Here is a 663-nt window from a genome sequence, read left to right as displayed (position 1 = left end):
AAAGACTGTTATTTCCCCTCAATTAATTGTTTTGGCACCCTTGTCAAAAATCAGTTGACCGTAAATGCGAGGGTTTGTTTCTGGACTCTCAGCTCCACTGGTCTGTACGTTTATCCTTATGCCAGTATCACACTGTCTTGATTCTTATAGCTTCATAGTAAGTTTTGAAATAAGAAATGTGAGTCCTCCAATTTTGTTTTCTTTTTCAAGATTGTTTTGGCTATTCTGGATACACAGCAGATTCTTAAAACACACTTGTTGCTTGGTTTCTTGCTTTTCTGTTTCCTTGATGACTGGACAACCCGTGAGAGCCTGGCTGGTCTGCATGTTTAAGTGACAGATTCTTCTCCCTACTCCTCAGCCTCCCCTTCACAAAGCATTTGCCCTCTAGAGATCCATGCTGTTCTGGCTGAGTTGTGTCAGATCAAGGCAAGGTAGTAAAAGAGGGAACTTGGTGGGTTGCATCTGGCTCCTCAAACAGGAGATGAAATCCAACTAATCCTTCTCCCCCCAGCCCCAACATCCCAGCTTTCCTTCCTTTTGTCTTGCAGAGTCAGTGTTTGGGTAGATATAATTCTGTCTAGATCCACATCCAGCCAGATCACACCAGCTTTCCTCTTGTGTCTTTGTCATCCCGTCACTTTCCTGCCCCTTCCTAAGCAT

This window comes from Galeopterus variegatus, unplaced genomic scaffold, assembly GCF_000696425.1.
Source record: "Galeopterus variegatus unplaced genomic scaffold, G_variegatus-3.0.2 Scaffold4541, whole genome shotgun sequence".
NCBI lineage: Eukaryota > Metazoa > Chordata > Mammalia > Dermoptera > Cynocephalidae > Galeopterus > Galeopterus variegatus.
Note: the sequence above shows the minus strand (reverse complement) of the source record.